A 16,686-nucleotide genomic window follows, 5' to 3' on the forward strand; every position below is an offset into this window, starting at 1 on the left:
GAAATGGGACACATATATTACTTACAATGGGGTGCACACAGAAACACAACCGGTGCTGTTTTGGAATGCTTCCAAGGCAGTGATACGGGGAGATATTATCGCATACTGTAGTGCCCGGCGCAAGCGACAACAAGCTAGTATTTTACATTTAGAGAGAATTTCAGAGGGCCAGACGTACACACATGTGCAAGCTCACTCCTGAGTCATTAGAAAGATTGAGGGCGGTTCAGGTGGCGCTGAACACCCTTCTGCATGAACGGGAGACACGGTCTGCTATATACTACAAATATAAGTTAAGTAGATTTGGGAATAAAGCAAGTCCTTTGTTAGTAAGAGTGATTAAGAACTGGGGGGGGGGGTCTAGGGCCATTGTAGCGGTAAAAAATCAGGCGGGGTCATTGGTTAATTCTAGAGAAGAGATTGCACAGATATTTGACGAGCACTATGCCAAGCTATATGCAGCCGGGCCAACAAGTGAAGTACAAATAACAGAGCAATATTTGAGGAAAGCTGGCCTGGATAGGTTGACCGAAGAGGAGCAAGAGGGATTAAATGCTCCTTTGACCCTAGAGGAATTGAAAAGAACGATTAAGGGGTTAAAGCTCCGATCGGCCCCGGGCCCGGATGGTTACACGGGGGAATACTATAAAATGCTGGCCCCAGAAGCGCTGGTTTCCTTGTTGGAATATTATGAGGGTGTAATAGCTGCGGGCCAGTTCCCTCCATATGCAAATCAGGCATTGATGACATTAATTCCCAAGCCGGGTAGGTCACCAGATAGAGCAGATGCATACAGGCCAATATCACTTCTTAACGTAGATATTAAAATCTTAGCCAAAGTGATGGCCAAAAGACTGGCTGACTGCCTACCTCGTTTAGTAGGTACTGAACAAGTAGGATTTGTGAGAGGTCGACAAACTACCCAAAATGTTCGCAGATTACTTTTGGCAATGGCAGTGTGCATAGAGAAAGCTGAGCCGGCTTGGATACTCAGCCTAGACGCGGAAAAAGCGTTTGATCGGGTGCAATGGGGTTACCTGTTTCAGGTGCTTGAACATATGGGTATTACTAGTAAGTTTCTAGAAATAATTAAGGTTCTTTACTGTCACCCCACGGCGCGAGTACTGGTAAATGGCCTGAAGGGTAGTGAATTTAAAATAGAGCGGGGCACTAGGCAAGGTTGCCCCCTCTCTCCCCTGCTGTTCGTCCTGGCATTGGAGCCTCTACTGCGCATGCTGAAAGCAGAACAAACAGTTGAAGGGGTCCAGGTAGGGGAGCAGTCAATAAAAGTGCTGGCGTATGCGGACGATTTGCTGCTAACGTTGACCAACCCACAAAGATCTACAGAGGTCCTATTAGAACACATTAGGCAGTAAGGACATATATCAGGATTTAAGTTAAATTTATCAAAATCGGTGGTACTGCAGATAGGACATGCGGGGGAGGGGGAGCAGGGGGAGGGCAGATACCTTTCCAGATAGCTCAAGGTAAATTTAAATATTTGGGAGTCCTAGTTTCCGCAGAACGGAGGGAACTATATGATCTTAATATACAAAGACTGCTAACGAATACAAGAAATAGTCTACAAGCATGGACAGCATTGCCTCTCTCTTTGTTGGGCCGAATAGCCTTATACAACATGATCATTGCCCCGAGGTGGTTATATGTGCTACAAACAATGCCGTTATACCTGAACAAGAAGGACGAGAAAGAGCTGGACAGAATGATTCAACACTACTTATGGCGGGGCAAAAGAGCTCGATTGCCGGTGAGGGTACTATGTGTACCAGTGGAATATGGCGGATTAGGATTGTTGAGTGTGCGGTACTTTAATGTGGCCTGTGGAATGAGACATATAAATGATTGGTTCCGAGGAATAAGCGACTTTTCAGATACTTCTGTGGAACTGAGTTTTACTTTGGGGACCCATTTCAGCAACTATCTGCACTCGACTGGAGTACCCACCCCGCAGGTCCTACAGCAAGCCCTGATTATGAGAACAGCAGTAGCAACCTGGAAATGGGTTAGTAGGATGCATCATTTTTCAACAAAGGTCTCGCCATACTTACCCATTTGTGACAACTCGACCTTTGTACCAGGCAGTATGTATGGGGCATTTCGGAAATGGAAAAAGCGGGGATTGGAGTACCTGCTACAGGTGCTGACCCGGGAGGGGCGCATGAAATCGTTCGAGGCCCTGAAAACAGAATACGGCCTTCTTGATGGAGAACGATTTCACTATGAGCAGTTAAAACATTATGTGACATCTCTGCCCTGGGAGCACCTAGCGGAGGATGTTCAGAAGGAACTTGCGTTGGCTTTCTCCCTAGAGGCCCAACAGAGAGTGCCACTCTCCCACCACCACAGGCACATAAAGGATACTATGCCAGAGCCGGATTATAAAACTCTATCTCAGCAGTGGACAACAGACTTGGGAACAGATGTTGCTTCAGCGTTGGTGCGGTCTCACGTATTATCACTCAGAAGGGTGACATACCAGTCTACACACTGGGAATTACAGTACAAATTTGTTTTTCGGCTGCATATTCCCCCTAGAAGAGCGTTTTATATGGGTCTGTCGTCCTAGGGGGAGTGCCCGAAGTGTGGAACAGAGGGTGCCAACTTAGGACACATGTTTTGGACATGCAAAAGCATAGAAGGACTCTGGAAGGCCATTATAAACTATGTTAATAAAATCTGGCACCAGCGTTGGAGCTATGATCCGGCTCTACTGTTTGGCCAACCCCAGTTGCGGCAGCCCTTGGCGAGGGGCTTTACAGCATTTGTAGCCAGAACTGTGATAGCTGGCAAACAGATTATCCTAACGGAGTGGTTGGCTACTAAAGCGCCCTCCCTCCAACAGTGGCGGTCGAAAATGCTGTTAAGGATGCGGATAGAGAGGGTGGAGATTGTTGACTTTGAATCACAGGCAGGGGAAAAATGTCAGCAATTGTGGGCACCTCTTTGGAATACGTTAACTCCATCAGCACGAAGTCATTTATTGAATGTATGAATAATGTGATATTAGTATAAGGGAGGGAGAATGGGGGGGTGGAGTAGGGGGGGATAGAAGGGGGGGGAAGGGAAGAAATGTAAAAACTCCATTTCTGTAACAAAAGTAGTTTTGCTATTGTGTATGTTGTTCGAATAAACATGATTTAAACATAAAACAGCCAAACTTGCAAACAGCAAAAAAAAAAAAATCTGGAATGGTCAAAGGAGGATGCGGCCCAAAAACAGGAGTCCCTGCAGGGCCCAATCCAACCCCCAACGGCTCAGCTGACATGCCCAGCACTTTACTAACCCTGTTGCTCGTGGCACATGTTCTTACTGAAGGGTTTGCAAGTCTTAGCTCAACTCTCTGAATCACATGGCATACCAAAAATTAAAGAAACTGGAGGTGAAAGGGAAGATTAGGCTGAGCTATAGGGTGCCCACATTCTCCATTCAAGTTAATCAGGGCCCAAGTAATATGATTTTTCATACGATGCTCTATTGTACTGGAAAACTCAAAAAAACCTTAAGAGTTTAAGAATGCCAGAATAAAACTAGTAACAACTTTATATTCTAATTTTTATAAAATGTTAGACATTTGAAATCATTTGCACTGGAAGGTATGCCTAAAATGGAAAAAGGGTTGAGAGAGAAGGAGGGAGGAGTGGCCTAGTGGTTAGGGTGGTGGACTTTGGTCCTGGGGAACTTAGGAACTGAGTTCGATTCCCACTTCAGGCACAGGCAGCTCCTTGTGACTCTGGGCAAGTCACTTAACCCTCCATTGCCCCAAGTAAGCCGCATTGAGCCTGCCATGAGTGGGAAAGCGCGGGGTACAAATGTACCAAAAAAAAAAAAAAGGAGACTTCAGAGTAAATGCAGAGGGGGTGGATTTGAATTATTTGAATGTTCTTGTATTTATATTTTTAATTTTTCATCTCTTTAGGTGTTAATGGCCTACAATTACAAGTATTTGCACATGTGATCCACCTTTGACTGAGTCCAGGGTTTGTTGCATGAGCAGCAAATTGATGGATCAGTTTAATGACAAAAATAAAATCCTAAAAGTCTAATAGAAATATACAGTACTCTCAGAGTTAAACAATTGAACTCTTCTAACTGCACAATTGCTCTCTCATATTACCATACCATAAGCTCTGGAAGGACCCAGATAGTTGACAAAACTTTCAATTGCTCACAAAATCAGATAGAACTAAGGCTGTGTCATTTGGAAGTCTTTCCATATTGTAAACTGTCAGGCTGTGGCAAAATCCACAATGGCATGGGTAATGTGTGGGGAAGTAGTACACCTGGCTATCATTGTAACTGGTTAGAATTTAAGTGAATACTATAACAGAATTACCACTTCAAAGATCAGCTTTCTCTTTATCAAATCACACACTATCACCTCCAATGGGGAAGGTAAAAAAAAAAAAAATAATATTAAAAACAAAGATTTCTGGAGGAGGAAGTGACGTCACCGGGAGAGATGGCAGCCTAGCTTGGAAGCTCCGTCTCCTCGCGCTAGATTTCAGCTTTAAACAGCAATAAAAAAAGGCAGCAAGCGTGAGAAAATAGCGATATCAGCTTATTAAATTCTCCCTTCAACAGAATTGGCGATGAGCAAAACTCCCGCTACACGCAAAAAAGAGAGTGAGCGATCGGAGAAAATCATGGCGGGAAAAAGCGCCAAACGCCACGAGACACCAGAGCGAGCCTCGCATTCCGACTCCGAATCGGCCCAGTCTCAGGCTGAGCAGCGACACCCGCCCTCCAAAAAAGGTATCCCAACTGAACTGCGGAAGTTCTTAGCGAATATTCAGGCAGAGATAAAGCAGTCGAAGGATGAAATCCTGGAACGCATGGATTCCTTGAGCACAGATCTCCGTGAGTTGGGGGGGCGGGTGGAAGATGTAGAACTTAAACTAGAAGAACAGGCAGAGACACTGCTTAAACATAACGAGAAGCTGCTTGAACTGGACAAACACCGACTGGAACTAGAATATAAGATAGATGATTTGGAAAATCGAGGGAGGCAAAACAACCTTAGGTTTCGGGGGGTGCCAGAAGGAGGAGAAATAGAGAACGTTACACAGATTGTGCAGACGATATGTGCCTCTTTACTTGGCCCAGAAGCTGGAGAGAATACCGTGGAACTGGACAGAGCGCATAGAGCGCTTGGAGCTCGCAAAGAACAGCAACAGCGAGATATTATTGTCCGCTTCCACAAATATGAAACCAAGGAATTGATCATGACAAAGGCGCGGAAGGCGCAGAATCTGGAGTTTGGAGGCGCAAAGGTATTGGTGTATCAAGATTTGTCGCAATATACCCTGCAGCAACGACGACAAATGAAACCAGCCCTAGATATTTTAACAAAACATCAAGTGCAATACAGATGGGGCTTCCCGTTTTCTTTGAACTTTACCCTGAAGGGTAGCAAATATCGTGTGCGATCCTTACAAGAAGCCTGGGAGGCCTTACACGCGGCAGAGCTGGTGAACTCGGCTATCCCACCAGGTGAGCTGGCATCATCCACCATGCCTAAGCTTCAGGGCTGGCAAAGAACATCGGGGCGACGTGGCAACAATAAGAGATGATTGGACAGATTCCAGTTCAGAAAAAAGACACTTGGACTGAGTAAATGGACATAGATATATGTCATTGTGCCTGGCTCCCGTTGGTCTGCCAGGAGCTGTTCAAACAGGCGACCAAGTCTGGTGGATGACCAGCTAATTATTGCTGTAAGGTGAGGGTTATGGGATTATAAGTTTGATTGAATTGCACGAATGACATGATGTGGTTGGCCGAGGCTGGAAGTGTATAGATACACTCTATAGGAACTAACACTATGTTGAAGGGGGATGGACAGGGTTGTATACCATAACGGTTGAATGCTGGAATGCAACTGGGCGGGGGGAGGGGATGTCTGGCTGGGGTGTCGGGAGTGTTGTGACCCACTTACTCGGAACTCATCTAGGGGTTTTACACTCCTGGCTGGTGTAACAGTGGGGAGATGTTGGGGAGGGATTGGGGGAACGAGACGAGGGAGGGTTGGGGGGGGGAGGGAAGACATAGGTAACAATTATTGCTATACTGACCTGTGCTGCTCACAAAGGGGATGTACATTGCTTTTATTCTCTGCAGATTTTAGCTCTTTTTTACACACTAAGACATGTGTCCTGAGCTGAAGGTAGTCTCCTATAACGTCAAGGGACTTAACATGCCTCAAAAACGACAGAAGCTCTATGGGGAACTCCACCGGTTAAAACCACACATAGTTCTACTGCAAGAAACACACCTGCGTCGCAAACATGAGAAATTTCTCTCCTGCCCTGGTTACTCAGGGGTCTACTGCGCATCCGGGGCGGATTCAAGGAGGGGAGGAGTGGCGATATTGCTGCACTCTTCACTGGGGGCCCAGGTGACGCAGACTAAAAGAGACCCTGGGGGGCGTTTTTTATTTTTACAACTTACGCTAGACCAAGTAGTCCTCACGGTAGCATCAATATATGCCCCAAATTCTGGACAAGGGGATTTTTTAAACAAAATTCGAACCTTATTGGGGACCTTTACTACGGGGGCGCTTATACTTGGGGGTGACTTCAATGCCGTTATGAATCCAGGACACGACCGCTCTGGGGCAGTTAGGATGGAGGGGCACAAAGAGGCGCGATCGCTGGCCTCGTTGGCTTATTCCCTGGGACTCTTAGATCTTTGGAGACTGACACACCATACAGAAAGGGATTACACTTACTACTCTCCGGTACATGAAACATACTCCCGTATTGACTACATCTTCCTAGACACCACATTAGTGGAATTAGGCCCGGACGCTGGAATTGGTAGTATGACGATATCTGATCACGCCCCAATATGGGTCACTCTCCCAAACATTCAGACTGAAGTGAAAGACAGACGCTGGTCTCTGAACGCGAGCCTGTTGCAGGATGAGCAGGTGGTGGAGGGCTACAAGCAGGTGTTTAAAGATTACCTCGACCACAACTTAGCTTCTGGCCCACCGTTGCATGTGGTGTGGGACGCTTTAAAGGCGGTGTCCAGAGGACACTTTTTGCAATTGGCTAGTACTCGTGCAAGGACCCGTAGATCTCGCTTAAACGCATGCATAGGACGTATACAGGCACTGGAGCAACAGCACAAGGCTGGTCCCTCGCCACAAATCTGGGATGCCCTGTGTAGGGAGAGAATGGCGTTGGATTCGATGTACTCGGAACAACTTGAGCTAATAAGGGAGAGACAGGGTGTACAATCATATGAATTAACTAACAAAGCTGGGCGCCTCTTGGCAATGCGATTGCGAAGACAGAAAGTGGATAGAATGATTAAGCAGGTGAAAGATAGAGGGGGTGGTTTGTTGCGACATTCGGCACTCATTCGCCAGCGCTTCAGAGAGTATTATCAGAAGCTCTACGAGCAGGAGATTGAACCTCCTAGGGAAAAAATAGATAACTATTTGCAAGACAGTGATCTCATCCCTTTAGCTAAGCAACACTAGGAACTGTTAGAGAGGCCTGTTACACCTAAAGAGGTCCAGGAGGCGATTGGAGGTATGCCCTCAAACAAGTCTCCGGGGCTAGACGGCTTCCCCAACGAGTTCTACCGGACATTCGCCATTGAATTGGCCCCCTTGCTTGCAGATATGTTTAATCAGGTAGGGGTGGGAGGAAACCTGCCACGAACAATGCTGGAGGCCTGGATAGCGGTGATCCCAAAGCCCGGCAAAGATCCCACTGAATGTGGCTCTTATAGGCCTATATCTGTACTAAATGCTGACGTAAAAATCCTGGCTAAAGTCCTTGCTAATAGGCTGGCACCGCTCATGCCAACCTTAGTGCACCCTGACCAAGTGGGCTTTGTTTCCTATCGAAAGGCGATGGACAATATCAGACGCACTTTAGATCTTATATACTTGGCCAAGCGAAACCAGAGACCCAAATTGTGCCTCTTAAGCCTATATGCAGAAAAGGCCTTCGACAGGGTCCACTGGCCCTTTATGTATAGGACCTTGGAGACTTTGGGGTTTGGCACACGGTTCAGGGGCTGGATACAAGCATTTTATTCCTTCCCCAGAGCTTGCATTAAGATTAACGGCAGTCACTCAGATTCATTTTCCTTGCATAGGGGCACAAGACAGGGTTGTCCTCTTTCCCCTCTTTTGTTTGCTATTGTCATGGAGCCATTTGCCTCTAAGGTTCAGAAAGATCCGCTGATTGCAGGGCCTACTGTGGCAGGGAGAATGCATAAAATGGCACTCTTTGCGGACGATGTCTTGCTGTATATTACCCGCCCCCACGACGCGCTCCCTAGGCTTACTCAACTTATTGAGGAGTATTCTGTAGTATCGGGCTTCAAAGTCAACATGACTAAGTCTGAGGCCCTGAATATCTCTCTACCGGAAGATACAGTTGCAGAACTTAAAGCTGCTCATGCTTTTCGGTGGGCGGGTAGACACATTCGATACCTGGGGGTGAACCTCACTTCCAACTTGTCTGACTTATTCTCCGCTAACTATAAAGGCCTGGTTCGAGCCCTTGCGGCAGATATGGAACGCTGGGGTGATCTAGAGGTCTCCTGGTTCGGTCGTATAGCAATTCTTAAGATGAACGTCTTACCTCGAATCTTATACTTATTCCAGGTGCTACCTGTAATGATGCCCAGACGATTTCTTGCCTCTTTGCAAGATAGAATTGTGCGTTTCGTCTGGGCAGGAAAACATCCTAGGCTGTCTCGTGCCCTGTTGTATCAAGGGAGACGTCGGGGAGGCCTGGCGGTCCCGAATGTCTTCTGGTACTACCGGGCGGCCCAAGGAAAGGTAGCTTTGGAATGGTATCAGGGATACCCGGACAGACAATGGGTGCACTTGGAACAACATTCTGCAGGTACGACACCGCTGGGAGCGCTTATGTGGCTACCAAAGCCATTTCGCAAGCTTGCTGAGAGCGTCTGTCCCTCGGTGGAGGTTACCCTTCACTATTGGGATAAGTTGTTTCCGGGGGGCAGGTGTACTTTGACACGTTTGGCCCCTATAGCACACAACCCGTTATTCCTGCCTGGGACGACGGAGGGCTCGGTCATGAGGTGGTACAGGGAAGGGCTACGAACATGGGACCAGCTGTTTGATGGAGACACTCTCCTTGAATTTGGAGAGCTGCAGTCACGAAACCCTGGGGTGTTGAGAGACGATTTTGCATACTACCAACTAGCACACTTCCTTCGCACCAAGGCCGTTACTACGGTAATTAAGCGGACCAAAGTTAACCACTTCTAGAGGCTTGATAGGCACACTTTACAAATATATCACTACGCAGAACCCTGTGTATGAGTGTCATAGGAGGGCTTGGGAGAGGGATTTGGGGGTGACACTGGATGTGCCGGGGTGGGAGAGAATAGAACGTGAAGCGACAAGGGTCTCCATACACGTCCCGCTAAAGGAAAATGCTATGAAGGTGCTATACAGATGGTACCTTACTCCTGATCGCCTCCAGCGCATATACCCAAATACATCAGGTCTTTGCTGGAGGGGGTGTGGTATGAGGGGGACGATGGGACACCTTTGGTGGAATTGTCATAAAGTGAGAGCTTTCTGGAAGGCAGTTCAAAACAGGCTGCAGAGCTGGTTACAAACACCCATTCCTTGGGCCTCGATGGTGTTTCTTTTTGCTGCAAAAGTAGAGGGCATGCCGGCTGCGCAGCATAAGCTGCTGAGGCAGGCGGTATGTGTTGCCCGAGTGACAATTGCACAGCACTGGAAACAACAGGGGGTCCCGTCGGTTAAGAGATGGCACAATAAACTGAAACATGTGTGCGAGATGGAAAGACTCTTGGCAGTCAGGAGACATCAAACGCACAAGTGGCATGACATATGGCAGTTCTTTGTTAATGCAGTAGGTAATGTTTAGAACAGGCACATGTGAGAAGTGTGAATGACGCATAGTGAGACAGTCGTGAAGGGCAGGGAAATAGAAGGGGGTGGGAGGGATTGGGTAGGTTTTAATAAAGGATGGGGCGGTTGTTTAGATGGGGGATGGGGGGGGGGAAATGTTTTCATTATTAAAACAAAATAACAAAAAGTTGAAGTTTCTACAGTTATATTTCACTGTTGTACTGTGGCAGCAAACTGCACTATCTGGGTCTCATCTTGTCTGGACTACATTGTAAACATACCAGTGTAGAGCGATGAATATTGTATATTGTTTATTGCAAATTTTCAATAAAAGACTTCTTACAAATAAAAAAAAAAAACAAAGATTTCTTCCAAGCTCAGGTGGAGCAAAGTGCGAAAATATGTCCTAGATTCCAATTTAGCTAAAGGGAAGCATTTCAAAGCCGCCTGATCTGTTTTCTTTGAATATGCCGCATTTCCTATTCCACCCTAGCCTAAGAAAATGAAGGCAGTGCATGCCCTCTGGCATTTCTTATTTTCAGGTCACGTCTTCAGATTTGGACATGTTCTGGATTCATTGCCAAAACTGAATAAGGACAGACAGGGTGGATCAGAAACCCTGCCTAGTGAACAACATGCAGGTCTAAAATCCTCCACCCTCTTTTTCATGGAGATGACTAAGCAAAAATAAGATAACATATCCAACACAGTCTACCAGTATGGAAGTCTAATATACATTAGTTAGAGAGAGGGTTACTAGAAATGCTTCAACAGTAATCAGTAGACGAGCACGTCAGGACATTTTATAAGATGGATGAACCAGGGGAGTAGCCACGGGTGGGCCTGGACAGGCCCAGGCCCACCCACTTTCCCTCCAGGCCCACCCATCCAAATCCTTCATTGCTGTCGCTGCCTTTCTCCCGCGGCTTCCGGGAGGCAGTGATCAGCGTTACCTGTCATTGCCTGCCCTGAAATTGTATTTTCTCTTCTCCCCAGGCTTCGCCCCGCTCGTTTCTTCGCTCGTCGCGCTGCGCTGCTATTCAAACAGGCAGCTCCGCTCCTCTCTGCCGCGTCTATCCGGCCCTCTGATGCACTTCCTGTTTAGTAGGGCCGGATAGACGCGGCAGAGAGGAGCGGAGCTGCCTGTTTGAATAGCAACGCGACGAGCGAAGAAACGAGCGGGGTGAAGCCTGGGGAGAAGAGAAAATACAATTTCAGGGCAGGCACTGACAGGTAACGCTGATCGCTGCCTCCCGGAAGCCGCGGGAGAAAGGCAGCGTCAGCGATGAAGGATTTGGATGGCGGGCCTGGAAGAGTAAGTGCTGGATTTGTGGTTGGTTGGGGGGGGGGGGGAGAGGGGAGGGATACTTTTGCCAGAGACAGAGTCAGACTTGTAGGAGGAAGGGGATTATTAGAGGGAACTGGGAAGGAAGAGAGCTGCTGGAGGTGGGAGGAAAAGGAGGAGGGGATCAGGATAGAAGGGAGAGAGCTGCTGGACATGGGAGGAAGAGGAGGAGGGGACTGGATGGAAGGGAGAGAGCTGCTGGACATGGGAGGGAGAGGAGGAAGGGGTTGGAGAGCTGCTGGACAAGCTAGGAAGAGGAAGAAGGGACTGGAGGAAAGGGGGAGAGCTCCTGGACATGGGAGGAACAGGAAGAGGGGACTGGATGGAAGGGAGAGAGCTGCTGGACATGGGAGGGAGAGGAGGAAGGGGTTGGAGAGCTGCTGGACAAGGGAGGAAGAGGAGGAAGGGACTGGAGGGAAGGGAAAGAGCTGCTGGACATGGGAGGAAGAGAAGGAGGGGACGATGGAAGGGAGAGAGCTGCTGAAGGAAGAGGAGGAGGGGATCTGGGTGGAAGGGAGAGAGCTGCTGTAGGAAGAGGAGGAGGGGATCTGGGTGGAAGGGAGAGAACTGCTGGTACAGCACAAGGAGGGAGGGAAGGGAAACAGAGATACCAGACCAAGGAGATGAAGGAAAAGGGAATATTAAACCTACAGCTTGAGGGAGGGAGGCAGGAAATCAAGCAACCAAACCAGATGCTGGAAAGAAGAGGGAGTGAGTGGGAGAGAAGCTGGATGGGGTAGGGTCAGAGAGGGTAGAGATATATTGGCACTGGGGACAAAGAGAGGGAAGAAGATGGACAGAGTAATACAGGGACACAGAGAAAAGGAGATACTAAACATGGAGGAAGATAGAGGTACAGAGATGGAAGAAGATGGAAGGATGGCAGAGAAAGAGGGAAAACAGATGGAAGGATGGCAGAGAAATATAGGGACACAGAGAAAAGGAGATACTAAACATGGAGGAAGATAGAGGTACAGAGATGGAAGAAGATGGAAGGATGGCAGAGAAAGAGGGAAAACAGATGGAAGGATGGCAGAGAAAGAGGGAAAACGGATGGATGGGGAGAGAGACACTGGATGGAAGGATGCAGAGAGAAAGGGGAGAGACTGGAAGGATATGGAGAGAGAAGGGACACTGAACAGAAAAGGGTAGAGAGATAGACACTGGTTAGAAGGAGGGAGAGAGACATTAGATGGAAAGATCAGGAGAGAGGGTAGATGGGTAGAAGGATGGGGAGAGAAAGAGGGAAGACGCTGGATGGAAGGGTAGGGAGAAAGAGGTGACACGATGGAAGGATGCAGAAAGAAAGAGGGGAGACTATTGGAAGGATGGGGAGAGAGAGGGGAGACACTGGAAGGATGGGGAGAGAAAGAAGAGAGCTGCTGCATGGAAAGGGGGAGTAGTGAAAGATTGGAGAATAAGAGGAAGGGGCATGGGGAGAACAAGGGTGAGAAAAAGATGAAAAACCATAAGTATATGAAGGAAATTAAAGAATGGATAGTAAGAATGAATTAAATCTGGAAACAGAGAGAGGCAGAAAAATATTGAAGAAAGCAAAGAAAAAGGAGAGAAAAATGACAAATGGCCAGGAAACCCTGGCAGAAGAGTTAAGTGAAAACGAAGGAAAGCAGAATCTAGAGACTGGGAGCAACACAATGAGAAAAAGTAAATGGACATACAACAAAGGTAAAGAAAATAATTTTATTTTTAATTTAGGATAAAGTAATATGGTGTTAATAAAGTTTCAGAGACCAATACTTCCTTCCTTAGGTCAGGAGAGGATACCGTAACAGCTTTATACTGACCTGAGGCAGGAGGTTTTGGCCTCTGAAAGCTCACTGAAAAGGATTAGGCTATTAAATAAATTGTCTGAAATCGGATGCACTGAAAAGCAGCACTTCACCCTGTGTGACAAATGCATCTGAGTGTGACTAAATTTTGCTTGGGGGGGGGGGGGGTACAGAGAAAATTTTGTGCCCACCCACTTTGGGTTCAGGCCCACCCAAAATTGGCAGTCTGGCTACGCCACTGGGATGAACAGCAGTTTCACATCATAATACTCAGTTCTATAATTTCTCTTCAGTTACAAAAGGTGTGCCTCTTAAGTACCTGAAATGTGTTACTGGTAGATAAATGTCTCCACCCTATACATCCTCTCCTTTTCTGTAGGTTATACACATATAAATCATTCAGTTTCATCTAACATCATTTTAGCTGCCATTCTCTGAACTGCCTCTAGCCTCTCAGAAATGATAAAGAGAGAGAAGGAAAGGAATGTGAAGCTCCAAGAAAGAAGACCCAAGATCGACATTAGACAATGGATTTTCTCTCTCTACAAGAATGATGCTGATACCTAAAACGTCCTTCCTCTAGAGGTAGTAGAGTCAAAAATAACATAATTCAAAAACATGTGGGATAACGAAAAATTATTTCTTACCTGACAATTTTCTTTCCTTTAGTTACAGCAGATGAATCCAGAGACCTGTGGGTTGTGACCATCTACCAGCAGGTGGAGATAACTGTACTGTCTTATAGGATGGAATGTTCCTTGGTCAGTCAGTATTTCTCGTAACATAACATAACATAAGCAGTGCCATACTGGATAGATCAAAGGTCCATCAAGCCCAATATCCTGTTTCCAACAGTCGCCAATCCAGTTCACAAGTACCTGGCAAGACCCCAGAACAGTAAAACCGATTTTATCTGATTAACCTAGAATATGCAGTGGATTTTCCCCAAGTCCATCTTAATAATGGCTTATGGACTTTTCTTTTAGGAAATTATCCAAACCTGTTTTAAACCCTGCTAACTGCTTATACCACTTTCTCTGGCAAAGAATTCCAAAGTTTAATTACTCGTTGAGTGAAAAAATATTTTCTCCAATTTGTTTTAAATTTACTACTTAGTAGCTTCTTTGCCTGCCCCCCTAGTGCTAGTATTTTTTGAATGATTAAACAAGCAATTCACATCTATCTGTTCCACTACACTCAGTATTTTACATACCTCTTATCATATGTCCCCCTCAGCCATCTCTTCTCTCTGAAGAGTCCTAGCTGCTTTAGCCCTTCCTCATAGGGAAGTCATCCCATCTCCTTTATCATTTTTGTCGCCCTTCTCTGTACCTTTTCTAATGCCACTATATCATTTTTGAGATGCAGTGACCAGAATTGCACATAGTATTCAAGGTGCAGTCGCACCATGGAGCAATATAAAGGCATTATAACATTCTCAGTTTTGTTTTCCATTCCTTTCCTAATAATTCCTAACATTCTATTTGCTTTCTTAGGTACCACTGCACATTCAGCAGAGGGTTTCAATGTATCATCAACAATGACACCTAGATCCTTTTCCTGGGCAGTGACTCCTAATGTGGAACCTCTCAAAACAAAGCAGAAGAAAACAGAATTATAACATTTCTCCTTCCCCGTAGGGAAAAGAGATAAACTAAGAACTGCAAACACGTAAACCAATTACAACAGTCCATCTAAAATACAGCAACAAGTTCCAACAGAGAGAACTAACCGACAGGAACGGCCGGAAAAACAGGGTGGGCCTCTGGATTAATCTGCTGCAACAAAAGGAAAGAAAATTATCAGGCAAGAAATAATTTTTTGTTCCTTAGCGTCAGCAGTAGATGAATCCAGAGACTTGTGGGATGTAGCAAAGCAGTCCTAAAATTGGGTGGGAACCTGAAATTCCCACGGATAGAACTGATATTCCAAAAGATGCATCCGAATGAATAGAGACAATCAAACAACAGCGTCTGGAGAAGGTATGCAAGGAAGACTATGTTGCCGCCCTACATATTTCCTCCAGGGAGAACAGACAGACGTCCGCCCACGAAGTCATGAAAGCTTGGGTAGAAGGCGCCTGAAATCCATCCGGAAGTAGTTAAATATGCAGATGAAATAGCCTCCTTGACCCAGCAAGCTAGAATGGCTTTGGAAGTTACATTACCTTTCTGAGGTCCTGAGCAAAGCACAAACAAATGATCTGATCAACGGAATGTGTTAGTTACTTCCACATAGTATAGGAGTACATGGCAAACATTAAGAAAGTAGGAAAAAACAAAGGCTGATTGAGATGAAAGGAAGAAACCACCTTAAGAAGAAAAGATGGAACTGTGTGCTCCATCACCCCTTCAAGAGAAATCCAGAGGAACTCAACAGGACAAAGTCTGAAGTTCCAAAACTGTGCTTGGACTGATACCTGTATCTCTGAAGAAAACTAGGCTGCCCTGGATGATGGCACCTGGTATCTTTAAAATGAGAGCGAGAATGATCCAACTGGAGCAAACGTTTAGACATATCCTCAGGATCATGGCAAGTTTTTGAATCACCCAGATCTTTCACCAATTTCACTAAGTCCTCACCAAAGAAAAGCTTGTCCTTAAAAGGGTTATTAAACAGCCACTATTTGAAACTGCATCTGCCACCCAGTGGCGCAACCACATCAAACGACTGGCTGTGACCACCAAAAATATCTGCTTGGTTGACACCCAAATCAAGTCATGCAAGGAATCTGCGAAATATGCCAGCCCTGTCTCCACTCAGGAGGAAGGGATTTGAAATCCATTGCACCCAGCTAAGGCACGCCCTAGCAGCTTATGAGCTGCGGATAGCCGCCTGCAGAGAGAGAGAGAGAGAGAGAGAACTTTGAATTGTCAGAGGAAGGCTGTACTGAATCCACCAGTTGAGGCTGAGTTTGGCTTTGAAGATCCAAGAGAGATAGAGACCAAAGCTGAGAAGGAACCCCTGAAGTGGTCTGATGTGGAATCTAGCCCATATACGAATGTCCAAGATAGATGTCATTGCACCCAGAACTTGAACATATTGATAGACCCCAGGACCTGGTTGGGAAAGCAGAATCTTACTTCTGTGTGAATCTTTTGCTGATGAGCAACAGGAAGAAATGTCTTCTCTAAGCCTATGTCAAATATCACTCACAGATACGCCAAGATTTGTGTCAGAAACAACCGATTCTTGGTGGAATTGAATACCAATCCTAAGGAATGAAGAAGAGTAGCTATCTTGGATGAATCTTGATAGGAAGAATTGCAAATCAGCCAGTCACGAGGTATGGATGAACTTCCAATCCATCCTTGCAAAGGAAGGCTGCCACTATTACCATGACCTTGAAAAAATGTCTTTGGTGATGTGGAAAGGCTGAATGACATGGTTATAAATTGATAATGTTCTCCCAGGCTTGCAAATCACACATCTTCTGTGGGAAAGTAAAAATGGGAATATGAAAGAATGCTTCCTCGAGATCCAGGGAGGACTCTCCCTGCTGGACTGAAACTATTACAGACTGCAATGTTCCCATTGTGAAATATTGAACCTTTAACACTCTTGACTCTTTTGAAATCCAAACTCCGGTGGAAGGAAGCTCCCTTCTTTGGGACTACAGAGTAAATGGAATAACTTCCCATTCCCCAATTGCAACT

The 16,686-nt window shown here is 46.2% G+C and overlaps 1 protein-coding gene across 2 annotated transcripts in view; it reads right to left on the reverse strand.

Annotated features, from left to right (window-relative positions):
- MAPRE3 (microtubule associated protein RP/EB family member 3) overlaps positions 1-16,686 on the reverse strand; it is a 202,983-nt gene that overhangs the window by 121,525 nt on the left and 64,772 nt on the right. The window contains exon 1 of one of the 2 annotated variants that reach the window (XM_030198626.1): positions 13,678-13,708. The exons of the other annotated variant lie outside the window; for it this stretch is intronic. The gene's annotated coding sequence lies outside the window, so the exon portion shown is untranslated. Of the gene's footprint in view, positions 1-13,677; positions 13,709-16,686 lie in introns of those variants that run through there. 2 annotated transcript variants of the gene reach the window in all.

This window comes from Microcaecilia unicolor, chromosome 3 (assembly GCF_901765095.1).
Source record: "Microcaecilia unicolor chromosome 3, aMicUni1.1, whole genome shotgun sequence".
NCBI classification, from domain to species: domain Eukaryota; kingdom Metazoa; phylum Chordata; class Amphibia; order Gymnophiona; family Siphonopidae; genus Microcaecilia; species Microcaecilia unicolor.